Genomic DNA, 22,998 nt, shown 5'->3' with positions numbered 1-22,998 from the left:
ACTGCAAATTACCTCAACAGAAAAAGTAACATAATGGCCCTTTTCTAATGTTGAAACTAAAATTGCAATGACTGTCTTTACCCTTCCTCATGCTGCATTCAATAAGTCCTCTGGTAGTTCCAGGTAACAAACACCGATTTCAGAAATAACTCAGTGAGACAAAATACTTCACAATGAAGACAATGGAGGAGAAATATGGTTCATATCTAATCATTGGTGGGATACAGGCTGGGCAGAGGTTGAACAAGATGCTTGATATATATCATTGAGGTGGTGGGATACAGGCTGGGCAGAGGTTGAACAAGATGCTTGATATATATCATTGTGGTGGTGGGATACAGACTGGACAGAGGTTGAACAACATGGTTGATATATATCATTGAGGTGATGGGATACAGGCTGGACAGAGATTGAATAAGATTGTTGATATATATCATTGTGGTGGTGGGATACAGGCTGGACAGAGATTGAATAAGATTGTTGATATATATCATTGTGGTGTTGGGATACAGACTGGACAGAGGTTGAACAACATGGTTGATATATATCATTGAGGTGATGGGATACAGGCTGGACAGAGATTGAATAAGATTGTTGATATATATCATTGAGGTGGTGGGATACAGGCTGGACAGAGATTGAATAAGATTGTTGATATATATCATTGAGGTGGTGGGATACAGGCTGGACAGAGGTTGAACAAGATGGTTGATATATATCATTGAGGTGGCGGGATACAGGCTGGACAGAGATTGAATAAGATTGTTGATATATATCATTGTGGTGTTGGGATACAGACTGGACAGAGGTTGAACAAGATGGTTGATATATATCACTGAGGTGGTGGGATACAGGCTGGACAGAGATTGAATAAGATTGTTGATATATATCATTGTGGTGTTGGGATACAGGCTGGACAGAGGTTGAACAAGATGGTTGATATATATCATTGAGGTGATGGGATACAGGTTGGAGAGAGGTTGAACAAGATGGTTGATATATATCACTGAGGTGGTGGCATACATGCTGCACACGGGCTGAATGAGGTGGGAAGTAAGCAGATGGAACTAGGTGGGAGAAGGGATCAAGGGTGATCACTGATGGTTCACAAGCAATATATGGCTACCGAATTAATGAAACATACTGTGCTGCTCTGGGTAGTGGGTGGGGTCGTGGTTGACAACCCACCCCTGCATTCCTAATGACCAGCACTGTTTGTTGTTCTTGTGTTAAAATGCATTGCGAGATTATGGTGGGAATTTCCAGTTCACTTATTGTTAAATTTTAACCTGGGTTATACAGTAATTTGCTCTTGTTGTTTGTTGGTCAGACTGACTGTAACCGGGGAGTGTGATGGTCACCGCCCCCATCAGTTGGAGACTGGTTGGGTTCACTCTCCGGGTCACGGTGCCCAGTCTGTTTTGTGTTGTTTGTTGGTCAGACTGACTGTAACCGGGGTGTGTGATGGTCACCTCCCCCATCAGTTGGAGACTGGTTGGGTTCACTCTCCGGGTCACGGTGCCCAGTATGTTTTGCGTTTATCATAATAAAACCATTATTGAGATTAAGCAGCGCCCTCATCTGTCATTATGGACCAAATGCTCGCCACAATACCACTGTATAAAAGATACCAAAATAACAATGCTAGAACAAACTGTATGAACTTTGTCATATACGCTTTGCCAATCACCAAATTTTATCAATGCACCATAAAAAGTTTTCCATCCGGATACTTCACGCCTTGGTATGGTGACTGCTTTGCCCATGGCCGCAAGGAACTGCAAAGTTACGGACACAGATCAGCTCATCACAGAAACCATTCTCCCCTACATGAACTCCTTCTGGACTTCCCACTCCCTCAGTAAAATCAAAGATCCCCACAACCCGGGACATTCTCCTTTCTCACCCACACCATTAGGGAGAAGACACAACAGTCATTAAGTATGTATCACCAGACCATGGGTGTTTCTCCCCAACAATGAACTGACATACAAGCATAATTAGGCCATTTGGCTCATCGAGTCTGTTCCAGCATTCAATCATGTCTGATCCTTTTTCCCTCTTCAGCCCCACTCCCCGGCCTTCTCACCACATCCAATTAACATATCAATCTCCATCTTAAATACCCCCAACCTGGCCTCCAAGGCTACCTCTGCTAATTCCACAAATTCACCCACACTGGCTAAAGAAATTTCTCTGAGTTCAGTGAAGCATATCCCTCTGATCATCAACACTGTTCAGGGCTTTGCATTTAACAGTGTACTGTCTCATACATTCGACCTACCGAGCTGCCAAGATGATCATCACTAATCAAATCTCACTGAGATTTCTCAGGTCCTGTTGAATTTATTGACAAGTGCACAAGTACGGGAAGGTACAGGGACAGAGAAACACTGACTTGTGGCAGCCTCACAGGCAAGTACATTCAGATAACACACGGAACACAAATTGTCCAATTCTCTAACACACGGAACACAAATTGTCCAATTCTTTAACACACGGAACACAAATTGTACAATTCTCTGTCAGTAACAATATAGAAACATGTTTAACTTCATCCTGCTAATCGGACCAGAACAACGGGCTGAGCGGCGGCTCATCTCAGACGGTTCGGTGAGAAGGTCTCACAACCCGGACCGACCCCGGCAGATTCTGTGAAGGAAGCGAGGCGAGGTCGCCAGTTTGGGAAAGTTCATCCCCTCCCCCTTCAGGTTTCACCGATCACCTTGTGTTTCTCTCTCCCTCCCCACCCCCACCCTTTATTCTCCAGACCTGCCGAAGGGTTTCGGCTGCTAATGTGACTGTACTCTTCTCCTAGATTCTGACCGGCCTGCTGAGTTCCTCCAGCCTTTTGTACACGTTGCTCGCATTTCCAGCAACTGCAGATTTTCTCTTGTTTGAGTTCGGGAAAGTTAACTCACTACCCAACGTCAGACCTCCCACTTGGGACCGGCTTCGATACTCACCGAAGGGAAATTGTCAGTGTTGCTCCGCAGAGAGGGAACCCCTCCCGATGCCGATCCCACTGCTGACCCACTTCCACAACGAACGGAAAATACCACTCTTCAAGGACTCAGCATGCGCAGTGTGAACATTGCGTCATCAGTGCGGAAGGCAGGGCTCAAAAACAAACCTGCAGATGCTGCAGCTCTGCGGCAAAATGGGGTCACGTGACAGGTGGAGAGTCTCCCATGTGACCCGGTGACTCTGCTCCTCGACCCTCACACACTGCCCGACCCACAGCCGCATCTACAACACTATATCATATTTACAACAGCTACATTTGTAATTTTCCCTCTGCATCTTCCATATCCCATCCCACTACACCTGTGTCACAGGGTTTTGGGTTCAGTTCCCATCCTGGTCTGACACAGAAGTCAGACACAAACAGAAACTGCCCAAGTCTCATTTAAATCATTTTATGTTTATAAGAACTAATTCGGTGAGAAGTGGTGTGACTCAGGAATCTATTCTGGGACCCTTACTCTTCGTGATTTTTATAAATGATCTGGATGAGGAAGTGGAGTGATGGGTTAGTGAGTTTGTTGATGACACAAAGGTTCGTGATGTTGTGAGTAGTGTGGAGGGCTGTCAGAGTTTACAGTGGGACAGTGATAGGATGCAAAACTGGGCTGAGAAGTGGCAGATGGAGTTCAACCCGGAGATGTGTGAAGTGGTTCATTTGGTAGGTCAAACATGATGGTAGAAAACAGTATTAATGGTAAGACTCTTGGCAGTATGGAGGATCAGAGGGATTTTGGGGTCCAAGTCCACAGGACGCTCAAAGCAGCTGTGCAGGTTGACCCTGTGGTTAAGAAGGCATACGGTGCATTGGCCTTCATCAATTGTGGAATTGAATTTAGGAGCTGAGAGGTAATATTGCAGCTATATACGACCCTGATCAGACCCCACTTGGAGTACTCTGCTCACTGCAGGAAGGATGTGGAAACCCTAGAGAGGGTGCAGAGGAGATTTACAAGGATGATGCCTGGATTGCGGAGCATGCCTTATAAAAATAGGATGAGTGAACTCAGCCTTCTCTGCTTGGAGCGACGGAGGATGAGGTGACCTGATAGAGGTGTACAACATGTTGAGAGGCATTGATCGTGTGGACAGACAGAGACTTTCTCCCATGGCTGAAATGGCTAGCACAAGAGGGCATAGTTTTAATTGCTTAGAAGAGGAGTTGTCAGGGGTAAGTTTTTTTACACAGAGAGTGGTGAGTGTGTGGAATGGGCTGCCGGTGGTGGCGGTGGAGGTGGATACAATAGGGTCTTTAAAGAGACTCCTGGAGGGGTACATGGAGCACAGAAGAACAGAGGGCTATGGTTAACCCAGAGTAATTTCTAAGGTAAGGAGATGCTCAGCCCATTATTGTGAGTCGAAGGGCCGTATTCTGCTGTAGTTTTTCGATGTTTCTAATTTCTATTCACATTCCTCTGGCCTCACTGGACAGGAACACTGAAACAGCAGGTGAGAAAAAGCCCCTCCTCCCTGACCAAACCGTCAGCAAGATGGCGGCTGCTCTCCCTTCTCAGCCACATGTGTCTGCCCGATCCTCATTTTCTCGATCCCCTCGCTCTCCACACATCTGCCGGCCTGTTTTATGTGAGGACGATCACTGAGACTTCACCTCCCTCTGTGGTGGGGATTTACAGACATTCAACACTCTCGGAGTGGAGGCATTTCCCCTCATCTCAGTCCCGGACAGTCCACCCCCTTTTTCAGAGACTGGGATCCCTGGTTCAGCCGGTAATGATGTTGTACATTTCAATGTGTTCACCTCTCAGTCCTCGATTCTCCAAATGAAAGGGGTATTGCATTTGATCTTTCCTCATATGATGACCCCACCACACCAGGGATCAGTCAGGTGAATCTTCATTGCACTCTCTACAACAAATACTCTGACCTCTTTTGTTAATCCTCTATGGAATTAATTTCCATCTTCTGCAGCCCGGTGTTGCCCCAACCACTCACCTCCCACCACTGTCACTCTCACCACCTTCCTACCTCCCCCCTCACACGGATCCACCTCTCACTCCCCAGCTCTTGCCCCATCCCCACCCCTCACCTCTTTTCTCTGACTATTTCCTGTCCACTCTTAGTCCAGAGGGAGGGTCTCGGCCCGAAATGTTGACGGTCCATTTCCCTCCACAGATGCTGCCTGACCCATTGAGTTCCTCTGGCAGATTGTTCTTTGGTCTGTATAACCCGTGTTAGTATGGGGTGCAGGATTTTACACCATATTCCAGGTACAATCTCAACAAAGCCCAAATAACTGTTAAGGTCATTTTCATTCTTATACCCAGTAACTCTTGCAATAAATACAATGCACCTTGGGCCTCCCTCCCTACCCAATGCACCTCCATCTCCATTCAGTCCATCTCCATTCGATCACACTCAGGGTTTCGGTTTGTCCTACAGAAGTGGGTGATCTCAAATTTCCCACATTGGCCTCCAGCTGATCTGTTGTTCCCACTCACTTATTTTGCCTCTGTAACCCTGAAACCTTTTGACAAGAGACACAGAACATAGAACAGTGCAGCACAGGAACATGCCATTTGGCCCACAATGTTGTGCTCAAACTATTCAATTAATCAAATTGCCAACTAAACTAATCCCTTCTGCTGACACAATTTTCCCTCACATTCATGTGTCTATCTAAACATCTCTGAAATGTCTCCAATATATCTGGGGCTACCATCATCCCAGGCAGCACATTCCAGCAACCCACCACTCTGTGTGAAAAAAACACTTCCCCCCACATCTCCTTTCAAACTACCCCTCTCCCTTTAAATGCATGAATCTTGATATAGACATTTCTACCCCGGGTAAAAAGGGAGGATCTGGTCCAGTGGATCAGACAGCTCAGTTCGCGTGTCCTTTCAAGATTACATTAATATTAATATAATATTCATATTAATTGCCCTTTATTAACTAATCATATTGTTATAAATATTAATATTCATATTTACCAATGCATATTTATTGATATTCACATTAATTACTGTCTAATCTTACTGTTAACATTGTGGTTATTACAAACTCCCGGAGTCTGGGACATCTGTCACCAGCATGGTCTGCGAGTGCAGATTGGGAAGGGGGAGGCGGCGCCAGTGACCTCTGCACCAGAAAAGGACACGGGTTTGTACAGCCTCCTGTGAGATACAAATGTCCACATAGTGGACTCAGATCTGGTGGCATATCTGGAGTTGACGAATCTTACTGTTAAATGGGATCTTGCCCAGCACAACTGGACATCAGGCCAACAGGAATAAAATACTTTTAATATGAAATTGAAAGTGCTGGAAACTCTACATTAGATTGGAAGTGTGGAAAGAGAAATACTAGAAGACCCAGTATCAAAACCGGGACTGTACAAGATGCTGCCCGATCTGCTGAACGGTTCCAGCATATTCTCTTTATACTTTAAATGATGCACAACTATTGACTGATTACAAGATGTTCGTGACGGCCTGAACAAAGTTACACAAATGTAATGCCCACATTCATCAGTTTTGTCTTCATTCCAACACAGGGTTAATACAATCGATACAGTCAATGCTCACAACATCCCCCCCACCCCACTGTCAGTCTGTTACATCTGCTCCCGAGGCCGCTGTGCTCATTGAGGGAGCGTGACCAGAGAGCGAACAAACGTCCACCATTCCGTGCAGGTCAAGTGGGCTGTTCCCGGCAACAGAGGAAGAGGCTCTCCAAACATGACCAAAACAGGAAATTACACACTCAACTTTAAATGCTGAGCCTCCTTCTGACAGAGATTAACACAGCGGTCATTTGGTAAATTGAAACTAAAACTGTAGTGACTGTCTTTACCGGACCTTGTGCTGCATTCTAGTCCATTTGCTAATTACGTGTAACAAACACCGATTTCAGAAATAACTCAGTGAGGCCGACAGTTAGGGGAAGTTACCGGGACTCACTGCCCAACATCAGACTCCCGACACGGGCCTCAATATCCACCGATGGGAAACTGATTTCTCCCCCGGCTCCCCGCCCGAGGGGGCAAGGACCCCTCCCCCCACTCGCTCCCTCTCCCGATCCGCTTCAACATCGAACGGGATGAAAACAAACCACCGCCCACCCGGGGGCTGTGAGCGCGCAGGGTGATTATTGTGTCATCAGAGCGGAGCGTCTCCCCAGGGGGAAAATTCCAGCGACCGAACCAGCAGACTCCGTGGGGAACACAAACTCGCCCCTCACATCTCCTTTAACCTACCCCCCCCCCACCCACTTATCTTAGAAAATTCAACCCTGGGAAAAAAGATATTGTCTAACTGCTGTATCGACGTCTCTGAAATTCATACAAACGTCCATCCAGTCTCACCCCAGCCTGCGCCGCTCTGGAGAAAACGACACAAGTTTGTCCAGCCTCTCGTTATAGCTCATGCCCTCTAATCCAGGCAGTGTCCTGGTAAACCTCTTCTGTGCCCTGTCCAAAGCCCCGACATCCTTCCGAGAATGGGGGCGACCAGAACTGTATGAAACACTCCAGATGTGGTCTAAACAGTTTTACAAAGCTGCAACACAACTTCCCGACTTTTGAACTCAGTGCTTCAACTAATAAAGACAACCATGCCATTTGCCTTCTTAACCACCCGATCAATCTGTGCAGTCTCTTTCAGGGAGTCTAAGATCCCTCTGATCATCAACACTGTTCAGGGTTTTGCATTTAACAGTGTACTGTCTCATACATTCGACCTACCGAGCTGCCAAGATGATCATCACTAATCAAATCTCACTGAGATTTCTCAGGTCCTGTTGAATTTATTGCCAAGTGCACAAGTACGGGAAGGTACAGGGACAGAGAAACACTGACTTGTGGCAGCATCACAGGCAAGTACATTCAGATAACACACGGAACACAAATTATACGATTCTCTGTCAGTAACAAGATAGAAACATGTTTAACTTCATCCTGCTAATAGGACCAGAACAACGGGCTGAGCGGCGGCTCATCTCAGACGGTTCGGTGTGAAGGTCTCACAACCCGGACCGACCCCGGCAGATTCTGTGAAGGAAGCGAGGCGAGGCCGCCAGTTCGGGAAAGTTCATCCCCTCCCCCATCAGGTTTCACCGATCACATTGTGTTTCTCTCTCTCTCTTCCCCACTCCCACCTTTTATTCTCCAGTCCTGCCGGAGGGTTTCGGCCGCTAATGTTTACTGTACTCTTTTCCTGGATTCTGCCCGGCCTGCTGAGTCCCTCCAGCATTTTGTGCGCGTTGCTCGCATTTCCAGCATCTACAGATTTTCTTTGTTTGATTTCGGAAAAGTTAACTCAGGACCCAACGTCAGACCTCCCCGCTCGGGACAGGCGTCAATACTCACCGAAGGAAAATTTTTGGTGTTGACCCGCAGAGAATAATCTGTCTCCGGCTCCCCATCCAAGGGGGCGAGGACCCCCTCCCGATCCCGATCCCTCTGTCGACCCGCTTCCACACACAACGAAAAACCAACACTGCCGATCCCGGGACTGTGAGCATGCGCACTGTGCTTTTTGCGTCAACAGGCGGTGGGCGGGGCCTCGGATTCAAACCCGCAGATGTTGCTGCCGATCTGAGCGAAACGGGATCACATGACGCTGGAGGGTCCCACGTGATCCGGTGAGTGTTCCTCGCCCTTCACACACTGCCGTACCCACCGCCGCATTTCCCATATTATTTAATTATTTCCCTATTTACAACAGATACGTATTTAGTTTTTCCCTCCATATCTTCCCCAATCCTTTTCCCTCCACCCCAGGTCACAGAGTTAGAGTTTCGATTCCCATCCCATCCCAAAACACACAAATCAGACCCACACAGGAAATGTGCTGGTTTCATTTAAATCAGTCTATGATTATAAACACTCATTCCTCTTCATATTCCTCCGGGATCACTGGACAGGAACACTGAAACAGCAGGAGGTGGCCATTCAGCCCCTCTAACCATCAGCAAGATGGCGGATGCTCTCCCATCTCATCCACATGCTTTTGCATGATCCTCATTTCCTCGATCACTTCGGTCTCCACACATCTGCCGACCTCTGTTTTATGTGAGGACGATCACTGAGTCTTCATTGCCCTCTGTGGTGTGGATTTACAAACATTCACCACGCTCGGAGTGGAGACGTTTCCCCTCATCTCAGTCCCGGACAGCCCACCCCCTTTTTCAGAGACTGGGATCCCTGGTTCAACCGGTAATGATGTTGTGCATTTCAATGTGTTCACCTCTCAGTCCTCGATTCTCCAAATGAAAGAGTTATCACATTTGATCTTTCTTCAAATGATGACCTCACCACTCCAGGGATCAGTCTGGTGAATCTTCATTGCACTCTCTATAACAAATACTCTCTAACCTCTTTGTTAATCCTCTATGGAATTAATTTCCATCTTCTGCAGCCCCGTGTTGCCCAACCAGTCACCTCTCACCCGTCACTATTTCCACCTTCCCACCTCCCCCTCAGCTGCATCCACCTCTCACTCCCCAACTCTTGCCCCATCCCCACCACTCACCTCTTTTTTCTGACTACTTCACTCCACTCTCAGTCCAGAGGGAGGGTCTCGGCTCGAAATTTTGACGGTCCATTTCCCTCAACTGATGCTGCCCGACCCATTGAGTTCCTCTGGCAGTTTGTTCTTTGGTCTGTATAACCCGTGTTAATATGGGGAGCGGGATTTTACACCATATTCCAGGTACAATCTCAATAAAGCAAAAATAATTGTCACTTTGCCCGGACCATTGGCCCCGCTTGCAGGGCAACAGTCTGCCGGTGTTTGCCCCCAATGTGGTGAATCCCACTTCTTGACAACCCCGTGGGCTCATACATTTCCACAGATGAGCCCCTCCTGACCCTACCGGGACAAGCATCCTGTCCGCCCCCTCTCAGACCATTTTCATCCTTTCAATAAAATCTTGCCTCTCCCTCCCCGGGGAACCGGCATCAAACCGACGGGTTGAGTGGTCTCTTCCTACCTCTCAGCAATACATCACATCTTGGCCGGAGGAGATGCTTCACAAACGCCCCCAACTTCCCTCGGAGGGAAATGGAAATAAATGAAGAAACAGGAAATTTACTTTGGGATTTGTTCCGCTCTGACGAGAGCTCGGCTTCACAGCGGGAGACGAACTCAGCCGGGATAACGCCCTCTGCACTGGTCCCTCTCCTCTATTGGGTGTAACCAGTGATTAACATTCCTGCGCACCAATGGCAATAGCGGATCTCCTGTCGGCGGTGGGGGAAGGGCTGGTCACGGGAATAGTAGTTCAGCCGTTAAACCGATAATGCTGGAGCTCAACAGCGCGTGGGTGACGTAAGACACCGCGCTCGTGAGGGCAGATCCCGGCGTGGGGAGCCCATGTGTGACGTCAAGCGCGTGAGTGAGCCTGTGACGTCACTCGTGGGGGGAGCACTCCTATTTAAAAACACATAAATGAAATGTTGCTTTTCTGCCCAGCGTGCACGCTCTTCAATGCTGACTGGTTCTTTTATATCATTCCACAAGATAGCTGTTCTGTCTCCGGATTCATAGATAATACTGCATTGGTCTCTGCAGTCGGGATCCTCTATCCAGTATCGAAGATTCCCAAAATCTTCGAAAGGCTGTTTCTCTGGAATTCCCCAATCATCAATATCCATGTGCTTATCAAAGTCTGTGAAGAAATTGACACGAAAGGTATTGCTGCTGTCTAACTTGCATCCATCTGCATCTTTTTACCGCACCCACAGCAAAAGCTGGTGAACTGTATTCCCTATCGTCTTCCATCTGTCCCTGAGTAAAATCCATCTGTAATATCCCCAAACTTGGAAAAGATCTTCTGGATAACATTTCGACGTTTCTCTAGCCAATCTGGTTCAACTTGTGGTCCATTATCCACAACAATAACAGAATCTATTCCATCAGCTTCTGGAGGTTGATTGTTTAAAATATCACCCGGCAATTCCTCGTCGGAGATAGCATCATCCACGAAGCCTTCAGGATCACTGAATCCTTCCTCCGGCTCCTCCAACACTTAGAGCCCCGTGGAGTTGTTGACACTGATCAGCTGGATGACTGGCAGGAAGAGACAGTTGATTTTATTTCTGACAGAAGAAATTATCCCTTTTGGAGATCAGGAGTAGTCTGATACAGTGCCACCATATTTTGCAGCGAAGCTGATTTCTCCTGCATCATCTAGAAGTTCAATGTGCTCCACGCTGCAAAGATCATCACAGTGCCTTTTCCTGTATCAGTTTCCGTGGTGGTGATAAAGACGCTGCCTTCACTTTTACTAATTGTGAATAAATTCCACTAATTAGCAGCAGCTCAGCAGTTTACTTTGTGCAACTATCGCTAGTCACTGTGGAAGCTGTCATTGGTTTAAGTAAGTATATTATTGAGGCACTCTTTCCCGTAGCCATTGGCTATTTTTACATCCATGGTAAGTTAACATTGTATTTTGTACGGAGGATTATTGAGACTACAAAGAGAATTATTACGTATTTTAGTGTCCACACTGGACTGTACCCTCCTCCATTCAGGTTATATCTGACATCAAACGGGATAAAATAAACCTTAGTAACACAAAAAAAAAACACGTAAATGGTCGTTTCTCATGATTTCGGTGGGACAACAACATTGATCACGGGTTTCATCACTGAATCCAGTGTTGTGGGATGTAAAGTCCCCTGTTATGTGTCCGGCTGTGCCGTGTTGTTGGTGGAGTGGGCAGCGTGGTGTTTGTCTCGATTCCGGTCGCAACACCAGAATTGCCAGCGGGGTCCACACACAGAGTATCAGTCAACAGAACACCTCTCGTCCCTGCAATCTTTGTCTCCCGGTAAACTCAACACCCTGACAGTGTGGACCATAGATACCCCTTCCTCTCAGAGTCAGGGAATCATTCAGACAGCTGATCGCTGAGAGGAATTATACTTATTGGTCATTAAAGTTCGCCCAGATTCGTTTGGACGGATTTGATGTGGAGTTCGGGGTGTCACAGTGAAAGGGCCGGACGGTCGAACTCTCTCCGTTGTCCAAACATCCTTCCAGGTGAGGCGACACTTCACCTGTGAATCCTCCGGGGTCGCCTGTTGTGTCCGCTGCTCCAGATGTGGCCGCCTCTACACTGGCGACACCGGCTCCTCCGCAGTTGTGCGGGGCAGGGGTGTTCTTTACCGGGTGTGGCTATTTTCTTTCTTTTGTGCGGAGGGGTGGGTTTAGGGGGTTGACAATCGGGATGCCGTTCTTTTTTTATGCGGGAGGTTGGGGTTGGAGTTTCATTTTTTTTCTCTCTGATCGACTTTCATGTTTTCTTTGTTTGGTTCTCTGGAGAAAAAAAAACTCAGCGTTCTTTATGGATACCTGCTTTGATAATAAATTAACCTTTGAACTATCCGCTCCGAGGGGGACTTCCGGTGTCCAAACATTTCAATTCCGATTCCCTTTCCCGTTCCGACGTGTCAACCCATCTTGTGCCAAGATGAGTCCACCCTCAGTGTCCAAGATCAGAACCTTATGTTCCGTCTGATGGCATGAATATAGATTTCTCCTTCCGGTGAAAAAATTCCCTCACACCCCTCCCTCCCACTCCCTCTCTGACTTTTCACGTCCTCTCACCTGCTTATCACTTCTCTCTGGGTCCACTGCTCCATCCCTTTCTCCGATTCTCCAATCTCCTCTCCTATTAGACTCTATTTTCTTCTGATCTTGAGCTTTCCCACCTACCTGGCTTCACGTGTCATCTTCCAGCGAGGCATTTCCTCGCCCGCACCGATTTTATTCAGATATCTCTCCCATCCCATCTCAGTCCTGAAGGAGGGTTCAAGTGGAAACGTCGACTGTTGACTCTTTTCGATTGATGCTGCCCGGCCTGCTGAGTTCCACCAGCATTTTCTGTTGCTCTAAATTTCCAGCATCTGCAGACTTTGTCGTGTTTGTGATCTTCCTCTCCGTCGTCCCTCTGGCCTCCGGCGACTGGTGGCGCTGTGCAGACCTCCGTCCACCGGTGTTGCTACGGAGAACCTCCTGCGAAACGCAGTCGCGGCGTTTCTCCTATTCGGGCAGCGGAGAGTAAGGGGCTGATCCCGGGGTTGTGTAAATCGGGACCGGCTGCAGAGGGAAAGGCTTGGGATCGAGCTCGGCCGGACGGCTGGAAGCTCCGGGCTCTCCGGTCCCGAGCCCCGGTTTTAGCTTTGCGCCCGAACCCTGTGGGATCGGTAAGTTGTGGTTCCCCGAGCCGGAAGGATGTTTGGAACGAAAGGAATCTGTCTGTGTGTATGGATAGAGCTGATAGGTGGGTGTATAAGTGAGGGGTGAGTGGTCGGATGAGGGATGTGGAAGCAGAGTGGTGATCGGACGTTCCCTAACCCGGGGAAGAGAGGTCCCGGGACAAAATAAGTTGTTAACTGGGGAGAATCTGGGCAATTGGATGAGCCAGTTGGCGTGTCCTTTCAGGAAGCAGCAATTCTCTGTTCATATTAATTACTGTGTAATCTTGCTGGTAACATTGTGTTTGTTACAAAGCCCCAGAGTCTGGCAGAGCTGTCATCGTCATGGGCTGCGACTGTAGATTGGGAAGGGGGGGGGGTGGTGGTGGGGGAGAGAGGTCAGTGACCTTTGCATCAGAGGAGGACACGGGTTTGTACAGATGGTTCGGATCAGGTGGGACAACCGGTGTTTGCAAAGGGAGAGAGAGTTTTAACCAGCGCAGCATGGTCAGAGGTGGAGGGGTACAGGAGCTGTCTGATAGATCGTTTTAATTGTTTTTTATAATCTCACAGATGGTGACTGAGGAAGAGGCCTGTTGAAATTCATTCTGAGGGTATTTGAAATGTCAAAAGCAGGGGAGATATGATCCCTTGTCTCCATCAGACCCTCAGTGAGATGGTTCCAGTTATAACGTGCAGGGATGAAGGCACAGTGTTTGGATTCTGATTTAATCACTGATTCTGACACAGTGAGAGGGTTAGTTTTGCTGTAAGGCAGCAATATTAATGGAAGAAGACACAAGACCTTCATCAATTGCCAGTTGTTTAGCAAAAATAATCAATCGCTATGTTACCTTGACAGAAACAGATATTCACAGAGGTGACAAAGGGGTTCAGTCTGGTTTATTTCAGTTTGGAGAGGGGTGTGGAGTTTTGAAATCAATGCCTTGCGTTAATTTAGCATGTCCGGAGTGGTGGATCACACAGCACGGAAACAGGCCTTTGGCCGGCCATACCTGTTCTGACCATCCACTCACTGTCTGCACTGGTCCCATTTATCAGCACTTGGTTCACAGCCAACTGTATCTCGGCAGTTTCAATGCTCATCCTCTTCGTAAATGTTGTGAAGGGACCTGCCTCCACCACCACCTCGGGCAGTGAGTTCCAGATTTCAGCTACCCTCTGAGTGAAAAATCTCCTCCTCAGATCCCTCTAAAACTCTTCATCCTCTGCTTAAATCTGTGCGCTCTGATCTGTGACACCTCTGTCCCAGGATAGTGGCCAATATGGGCATCAGTGAGGCCTTTGATAACATTCACAGGGTAAGTTGCTGTGGAAAGTCAGATCACACAGGATTCAGGGAGAGCTGTCTCACTGGATGCACAGTTGTCTTGATGGTAGGATGCAGAGAGTGATGATGGGAGGCTGTTTTTTGGACTCGAGGCCTGGGCCTAGTGAGGTTCCTCAGCGTTACTCCCCATTGCTCTCATTATTCATTGACTTTTAATTAATTTGCATTTGCACAGTTTGTTGAATTCTATGCTCCACTTGATCTTTCATTGATCCTGTTACTATTCAATAGATTTGCTAAGTGTACCTGTAGGGAAAACAGTCTCAGGGTTGCATGTGGTGACAGATATGTACTCTGATAATAACATTTACTTTGAACATCAACCATTGCTACTTGTCACCTAGATCAATAATTTGGTTAAGAATATACAGGATTTGGAGAGCTTCGCAGCAAGTTCAAACAATTAGTTTTTCTGAAAGATATTAAGTATAAACACTCCGCTCTGTTTTCCTCTCCGCACTCGACCACCCCCTCCCATTACTGTCTTCCCTCTCTGCCCCATCCTCCCTCTCACCCTGACATTGGACATTCATGCAGGGTGAAAGTGAATTATTTCCGAGGAATCTGAAGGGGAATTCTTCACTCGGAGGTTGGTGAGAGTGTGGAATGAGCTGCCAGTGGAAGTGGAGGATGTGGGTTTGATTTAGACACTAAAGAGGAATTTAGGTGAGGACGTGGATGGGAGGTGTATGAAGGCTCTGGTGCAGTTAGTTGGAACTAGGCAGTAACAACAAGAACAGGTCATCATGGACTAGAAAGGCCAAAAGACCTGTTTCAGTGCTGCTGCTGCTCTCTGTGACTCTAATAATATTCTCATTTGTAATTTCCACAATCAGTACTTTGCTGCTTATGACTGAATCCAGAAATTTATTCAAACAAGAACTGAAAGACTCTTGGCTGGCTACAGAAAGTGTTCACAAGCTGTGATACTTGCCAAAGGGGGTGTTACTCGGTACTGACCAAGCAGGGTCCGCAAAGTTTTGTTTCTGGCCCTTTTCCTTTTTTGTTATTTTGAAATTGTAAAAGATGGAAATAAAAATGTAATCTTGCTAAAAATATTAAAGAAATGTGTCATCTTTAACTATGCCTTTTGTAATCAGGTCATCTTTTAATCACTTAGCTATTCACAATAATAGAAGTTTTGACCAGGGGTGCCTAAACTTGTGCATGCCACTGTATATATCCTGTGCCATCCAAATTGCTTCCAAAAATTCCAGCCATTGCTGCTCTGTTTTCATCCCTGCCCAAGTTTTTTTAGATCAATTTTGACCAATTTTTCTCTCATGCCTCTCTAATTCTCTTTATTCCACATTGACTTTAGCTTCTCCTTCACTAATGTCATGGTGAATTTGATCATATTAAATTCACTTGCCCCTAAGTGTTCTTTGGATTTTAGTGACCTAATTAATTCTGGCTCATTACAACACCCAATCCAGAATAGCTGACTCCCAAGTGAGCTCAACCATGAGCTGCTCTAAAAAAGCATCTTGTAGCCATTCTAGGAAATTCCTCCTCTTGAGACCAACACCATCCTGATTTTCCTAATCACCTGCATGACAATCCCCCATGACTACTGTAACATTGCCCTTTTGGCAAGCATTTTCTATCTCCCCTTGTAATTTGTGGACCACATACTTACTACTGTTTGAGGCTCTCGAAACAATTCCTATCAGTGATTTTGTTTTACATTTGCTCTTCCTTAATTCTACTCACTGATATTCTACATCTTCCAACCCTGTGCCACCTATTCCTCATGTTTTTATTTAATATTTTACCAACAGAGCTACACTACACTACAACCGGCTTGTTCTTTCAAGAAACATAAGTATGTGGGAAACAAGAGGGCCTGCAGATGCTAGAAATCTAGAAAACTACATACAAAGTGCTGGAGGAGCTCAGCATGTCAGGCAGCATCTATGGATGGGAATCAACATTTCGGGCCAAGACCCTTCACTGGGACTCTTGATACCCACATATCTGGAATATCAACAAGCAAAGAAATAGAAAGTAGTGTGAAATAGGGAGAACATTTGACAAAATTTAGTTCGAGGCTTAAGAAAACCTGCCAAACAGAGCTCAATAATTAACAAATACAACAAAGGCAATAAACACTTTCATCAGTACAGACATTGACTTTTTCTAAATAAAAATACCTTAGTCCCACTTCAATCAGTAAAATTTACAAAGATAAATAAGAACTTTAGAAAACTTCAGAAAAGACTATTTACACTCAAACAGTACCTTAGACAGGAGGAAGAGGAATAACACAAATGAAAAAAAAATCACACAACAGTCAGATAAAACTTTTAGGTGTATATTTTCTTCAAAAGTAAACGGGATTCAGCACTCCAAGTGTGTATGTGCAATTGTGCTAAGAAGACCAGAAAACTTAAATGAGAGGCCAACTCAGAAAAATGAATAATCAATATGGAAGAAAACATTAACAAATGGAATGAGTATGACCCTCCATGGGAGACATCCCAACGATCTGAGCAGACAAGATGTTGAAAAGGAAGCATCAAGCACCTGACTGAGAGTTGGACACCTCTTCCCAGAAACAGAGGGATTCCTTGCAGAAATACAGGACAAGGTGGTTAACAAAAAACTCACAATACAATACAAACAAGGCAATAAATGCAGAAAATGCCAAGAGAAACCAGACACAATCCAACATATTCCTCGGATCCTGCAGCAGTTTACCTCAATCTGATTACTTATGCAAGTACAATCAAGTGGCAAATATAATTCACCAAAATCTTGCTTAAAAATACAAACTCATGAATGACCTCTATCACCTCATTAAGGCACCATAAATTGAAGCCATATCCAGTTAGGGACAGAATCTCACAATTTATATTATAATCAATACATTATAACAGACAGGTTAATCAAAAATAACTATCCAGATATAATTGTACAATGTCCTAGGTATGTTACTCAAAATGGCCTCGTTGGTTTGTTACAAGCAGGAACGTTTCTTTGTCGGATAAGTGTTTCTCTCTCCGTTGTTTCACTTTAGAATGGCTGATATGGTAATTGTCTTCATTTGTTAATCAATGGGGAATGTCATTGTGTCTTGTGATGCTGGGAACTTGGGGGAGGGGTTTTCGCGGGTTTTTTTGGGAGAGGCCGAAGAAGACGCTGAGGAAGGTGGACGTGTGCTGGACTGCTCGTAAGACCACCGGGGGGTCCCAGGTGCGACGGCCGGATGGGTCGATTGGTTCGTTGATTGAGCTCCAACGAGTGCACTAAACAGACTGAACTTTGATAAGTTGGCGCCTTTTGTTTTTTCCTTGTATATATATATATAAATAAATATTGTATTGCCTACTATTTTTTTAATTTTAGTAAACACTTTAAAGTATATTTCATAACGGTATTTGTTGTGGGTTTGATACTGTTGGCGGGCGGAGGCATTAACTCGATTCTCACAGCACCTGCGTGTACGGGAGGTGGGTTGGAGAGTGGCTGGATCTCCTTTTTCCCCTAGACATATACCAGCCTGTGGGTAAGGGTTACATTTGTGGGGTGCTCGTCCCGGATTGGATTGTCAGGGGCTGTGGAATCGCGCAGGCAGCAGAGCGGAGATGGACAGAGATAAGTTTGTTTGTTGGTGCGAGTTTGAAGGTGTACCAGTACAGTACGCATGCGTAGTGAGCGGAATGGATTTTCGAGTTTCGGGAGACGTGATAGTGCAGGGTTTAAGTTCGGTGAAGGGTATTGGGCAGGTAGAATTGGTAGCTAGACGGTGTGGTAAAGAGGTAGAGTCTAGCTGGGTGTAGGATCGTACGAGTGCTGAAGTCAGGACGGTGGAACTGCCGGCGACGGTCAGTGTACCGGGGGAGGCGGGGCCGTGGGGGCTCCTCTTCTACAAGGATGAGGCTGAGGAGACATCGGAGGAAGAGTTAGAGCTAGAGGTGGACCCCAGAGAGGTGCCCGGCACTAGTAAAGGGAGGTGGGAGGAGGGAGTCGTGACTAAGCACCGCTCCACAGGTAGGGTGGAAGCCTCGGAGCTGGCAGCCGCACTTAATTCCCTGGTGGGGGTGGCCGAGAGGCCACGGCTGAAGCTGGGGGTGTTCTCGGGAGCCAAGCCTACTCCGGATGGGGAGGTGGACTATGAGACCTGGATCGAGCATACGTCTTTGATGTTAGAGGAGTGGCCAGGCTCAGAGGAGGAGAAGAGGCAGCGATTGGTGGGAAGTTTGAGGGGTTTAGCAGCCAAAACCGTCCGGGAGTTGAAAGCTGAGAAGCCTGGGGCCTCAGTGGAGGAATGCCTAGAAGTTTTGGAGGGAGCGTTTGGGTTGTCAGGGGAACCCTGGCTGCTTTTAGCAGAGTTTCAACGCCTGGAACAATGGACAGGGGAAAAGCTCTCCGAGTACATATTTAGGATGGAGGGGATGCTCTCGGGGCTGCGGCGCCGGGGGGTAGTGAAGGCGACTGACGTGGCTAGCGTGAGGATGAGTCAGCTATTCAGTGGCTCTCTGGAGGAGGACGAAGTGGCGTGGACTATCCGGCAGGCTTATAGGAAAGGTCCCCCTCCATCCTTCGGGCAACTGATTAGAGAGGTGCGAGAGGAAGAGAGAGCGTTGGGGTGGAAAAGGGGCACGGGCCTACGGGAGCAATCCTCAGCGATACAGGAAGTGGTGGCTGAGTGGAGAACTGACAAACCCCTGGGGAGTAGGGAACCCCCTTTGGATGGGAGGGACAGGGGAGGTACCTACTCTCAGGGGCGATCAGTGCAGTGGATTGGGAGCAGGAGCCGTCCTGGGAGAGGAGGGGCGGCCGGCAGTGTGTGCTTTAACTGTGGGAAAGAGGGGCATTTCAGGCGGGACTGTGGAAGGCCGAGGGTGTGCTATAGTTGTGGAGAGGAAGGTCACTTTAGGTGGGATTGTGAAAGACAAGGAGTCCCGCGGAGGACAAGCCCCCCTGCGACTAAGAAGGGAGAGGTGTCGGGGAAACTTAGGAGAGGCTCAGTGAGGGAATGGACTGGAGCCTCTGGAGGAACACGTTCCCAGAGATCAGCCGGAAGACCACCGGGTGCCCACGCCTCTGTTCCGGATGGGCTGGTAGGACCCCGTGCCAGTGTGGGTCTACGGATAGAGGGAATTTACGCAAAAGCCGTTCTTGATACGGGATCGCAGGTGACCTTATTGTACCGGTCTTTCTACAATCAATATCTAAAGCATTTGCCCGTAACCCCATTTGACGCCCTGCAGATTTGGGGTGTGAGCGAGGGTGACTACCCGTACGATGGGTACCTATCGGTGAGATTGGAGTTCTTGGAGGGCGATGTGGGAGTGTCGGAAGTTATTGAGACGTTGGTGTGTCCTGACCCAGTGAAAACCGGTGGTGCTGCCCTCCTGGTGGGGACTAACTCCCCAGTTGTGCGACGGCTCCTGGGAGCTTGTAAGGAGAAAGGGGGGGAAGACTTTCTGGAGACCCTCTCGGTGCATCCAGTGTTTCGAGCAGTGTTCGCAGAAGGGGATGCCTCCCAAGGGCTGGACCCGGAGTGTAAACGAGGGACGGTGTGGTGTACGCAGGCGAGGCCCAAGGTGATCCGACCCGGGGAGGTAGCCCTAGTGATGGGGACACAAGATTCCCAGGAGTGCCGACGGGAGAAGCCCTGTTAGTAGACGCCCCAGACGATCTTGAAGGGGAGACACGATTTCCGGCGGGGGTGCTGGTGAGGCCCGAAGTGCAGAGACCAGGGGTGGTATATGCGAGGCGTATAGCTATAAGTGTCAGGAACACCACGGCAAGAGAAATCACCTTTAAGAGGGGAATGCCGCTGGCACATCTGTTCCCGGTGACGGTAATGTCCAGCGCACCAGTGCGGACCCCTAACGGGGAGGGATCGGACCATCGAAGGGAGCTGACCGCTGAAGCCTTTAACTTCGGGGATTCCCCTGTGTCGCCGGAGTGGAAACACCGGCTAGTGGAGAAGATGGGGAAGATGGAAGCTGTTTTTTTCTCGGGGCGAGTTTGATGTTGGCTGCTCCAAAAGCACTCGCCACACCATCCGGGTGACGGAGGACACCCCGTTCCGAGAGAGATCCCGGCGGCTGGCTCCGGCAGATGTTGAGGACGTGCGACAGCACTTGTGCAAGTTGAAGGAGGCCGGAATCATAGCTGAGTCTCGAAGTCCTTATGCGTCCCCAATAGTGGTGGCACAGAAGAAGAATGGGCGAGTGCGCATGTGTGTTGACTACAGGACGTTGAATCGGCGAACTGTCCCTGATCAATATACTGTCCCAAGAGTCGAGGATGCGTTGGCCTGCCTGAAGTGGTTCAGTGTGCTGGATTTAAGAAGTGGGTATTACCAGATCCCGATGAGTGCGGCCGATAAAGAGAAGACTGCTTTTATCTGCCCGCTGGGGTTCTTTCAGTTCGAACGAATGCCCCAAGGCATATCCGGAGCCCCAGCCACCTTCCAGAGGCTCATGGAGAGAACTGTGGGGGATATGAATCTGTTGGAGGTGCTGGTGTACCTGCACGATTTGATAGTGTTTGGATCGACTTTGGAGGAACATGAGGAGAGGCTGTTGAAGGTGTTGGGCCGGCTTAATGAAGAAGGGTTGAAGCTTTCCCTGGACAAATGCCAGTTCTGCAAGTCGTCGGTTAACTACATTGGCCATATCATTTCGCGAGAGGGAGTGGCTACTGATCCAACCAAGATAGAGGCCGTGACCACCTGGCCGAGACCCCAGAAAGTGGGTGCTCTGCGCTCATTTTTGGCGTTCTGTGGGTATTACCGGCGATTTGTGAAAGGATACGACAAAGTGTGTCACCCGTTGACTCCGCTGTTGTGTGGCTATTCCCCGGTGGGGAAGAAGAGGATGGGGAACCAGAGGCAGGATGCTGGAGGATACTGGAACCCGGCGGAACCTTTTGGCTCGAGATGGGATGATCAATGTGAAGAGGCGTTCCGATCTTTGAAAAGGGCACTGACCCAGGCCCCGGTGTTGGCTTTTGCCGATCCCCAGAAGCCATACGTGCTGCACACGGATGCCAGCCGAGAGGGTCTCGGGGCTGTTCTGTACTAGGAGCCTGGCAAAGCATTGAGACCGGTAGCCTTTGTCAGCCGAAGCTTGTCGCCATCGGAGATAAACTATCCCACTCACAAGTTGGTTCCTGGCGCTGAAGTGGGCGGTGGTGGACAAGCTAGGTGATTACCTGTACGGAGCCAAGTTTGAGGTGAGAACGGATAACAATCCACTCACTTATATTTTGACTTCGGCGAAGCTGGATGCCACCGGACATCGGTGGCTGGCGGCCTTGTCGGTATATGATTTCAGCCTGAGGTACCGCCCCGGAAGCAAGAATGTCGATGCGGATGCTTTGTTTCGTCGGGAGCCGGGGGAGGAGGAGAGGGACGAGGAGTGGGAGAATGTCCCTGCCCCTGGAGTGAAGGCGATGTGTCAGTTTGCTATCACTGTGAGGGCCGAGGGAAGAGGGAGGCTGGAACGAGCCGTGGACCATTTGGGGGTTTTTGACGACGCCATACCCCTAGTTTACTGTGACCTGACCGCACTGGGGACTAAACAGTTGCCGGAACTGAGTCCGGGGGAAGTGGCAACTGCTCAGCAAAATGACCCGGGCATTGGCACAGTGTGGAGAGCGGTCGAGAAGGGGGATGCGGCGTTGGCTGAGCAGGCGAAACACCCATGCGTGCCTCTGTTGTTGAAGGAGTGGTCTCGGTTGAAGTTGAAGAACAAAATCTTGTACCGGGTAACGACGCCTCCGGACCAACCCCGCTGTTGGCAACTGGTCCTGCCGGAGGAGTATCGCCAGACTGTACTCCAGGCCTTGCATGATGATTCTGGACACTTGGGGGTGGAAAAGACATATGGATTGCTCAAAGACCGGTTCTACTGGCCCCGGATGAGGGGGGACGTCGAAGAATACTGTAGGGGATGCCGTCGTTGCATCCAGAGGAAGACCCTGCCAGCGTTGGCGGCTCCACTGTCGCACTTGCAGAGTGCGGGACCTCTGGACCTGGTATGTATGGATTTCCTGTCGATTGAGCCTGACACCAGCAACACCGCAAATGTCTTAGTCTTCACCGATCATTACACTCGCTGTGCTCAGGCATTTCCCACCAAGGATCAGAAGGCGACGACAGTAGCGAAGGTGTTATGGGAGAAGTACTTTGTGCATTACGTCCTTCACAGTCGAATCCATAGTGATCAGGGGCGAGACTTTGAGAACCGCCTTATCCAGGAATTACTGACTATGCTTGGGGTTGAGAAATCCAGGACTACCCCTTACCACCCACAGGGAGATCCTCAGCCAGAGAGATTTAACAGGACCCTATTGGATATGCTCGGGACGCTGGAGATTGGGCAGAAAAGCAGGTGGAGTCGTCATATTGGACAACTGGTTCACTGTTACAATTGTACTCGCAATGATGCTACAGGGTATTCGCCCTATTATCTGATGTTCGGGCGGGAAGCGAGGT

The 22,998-nt window shown here is 48.3% G+C and overlaps 1 protein-coding gene across 2 annotated transcripts in view; it reads right to left on the bottom strand.

Moving 5' to 3' along the window:
• The window catches only part of LOC132389012 (uncharacterized), a 48,328-nt gene that overhangs the window by 8,075 nt on the left and 17,255 nt on the right, over positions 1-22,998 (bottom strand). The window contains exon 1 of one of the 2 annotated variants that reach the window (XR_009510402.1): positions 8,351-8,490. The exons of the other annotated variant lie outside the window; for it this stretch is intronic. The gene's annotated coding sequence lies outside the window, so the exon portion shown is untranslated. Of the gene's footprint in view, positions 1-8,350; positions 8,491-22,998 lie in introns of those variants that run through there. 2 annotated transcript variants of the gene reach the window in all.

Source organism: Hypanus sabinus, unplaced genomic scaffold (assembly GCF_030144855.1).
Source record: "Hypanus sabinus isolate sHypSab1 unplaced genomic scaffold, sHypSab1.hap1 scaffold_460, whole genome shotgun sequence".
Lineage (NCBI taxonomy): Eukaryota > Metazoa > Chordata > Chondrichthyes > Myliobatiformes > Dasyatidae > Hypanus > Hypanus sabinus.
The sequence above is the reverse complement of the archived record's forward strand: the minus strand, read 5'-3'. Positions and strand labels throughout refer to the sequence as shown.